General features: G+C 42.8%; 1 pseudogene; it reads right to left on the bottom strand.

Moving 5' to 3' along the window:
- Window positions 1-223: 223 nt before the first annotated feature.
- On the bottom strand, window positions 224-321 carry LOC113260976 (U6 spliceosomal RNA; annotated as a pseudogene).
- Window positions 322-572: the final 251 nt, after the last annotated feature.

The following is a 572-nucleotide window of genomic DNA, read 5'->3' on the forward strand; positions in this document are numbered from 1 at the left end:
TTTCATTTTTATTAGAAAATATGTCTTATGATAGCCTCCAATCTTTCCCTTTCTACTAGAGAAATCCCATCCCGCTCTGCACAGAGGAACCGCCTCTCAACGCTTATTCCTAGCCCGGCCTTCCTCTGCTCTCCTCGTTCTCTTGACAAGCACGCAGCTCCTGCATGTGCCAGGCTCAGGTGCTGTGGAGATGTATGCAGGACATTTCTTTTTCTTTTCTTTTTTTTAACATGAACGCTTCATAAATTTGCATGTCATCCTTGCACAGGGACCTCACTCATCTTCTCTGTATAATTCCGAGTGTGCTGCCGAAACAAGCACTACAGGACAGTTCTTAACCTCAAGGCACTCATTACCTGGTGGGTCTACAGACAATAAAATAATTTTTAATCAAAGTGGCAGGTGCAAATTATGTACAAGACACAGTGTCGGTGGAGGGAAAGTGCCTGATTCTGCAGAGATATCAGGTGACATTTCAGACTGGTCTTTGTGCCAGAAATAATTTTAATTATTGTCAGCCACTTAATTATCTTCCTAGACACCCAGGAGGATGACATTAACCATCCCTTTAT

Source organism: Ursus arctos, unplaced genomic scaffold (genome assembly GCF_023065955.2).
Source record: "Ursus arctos isolate Adak ecotype North America unplaced genomic scaffold, UrsArc2.0 scaffold_15, whole genome shotgun sequence".
Classification (NCBI taxonomy): domain Eukaryota; kingdom Metazoa; phylum Chordata; class Mammalia; order Carnivora; family Ursidae; genus Ursus; species Ursus arctos.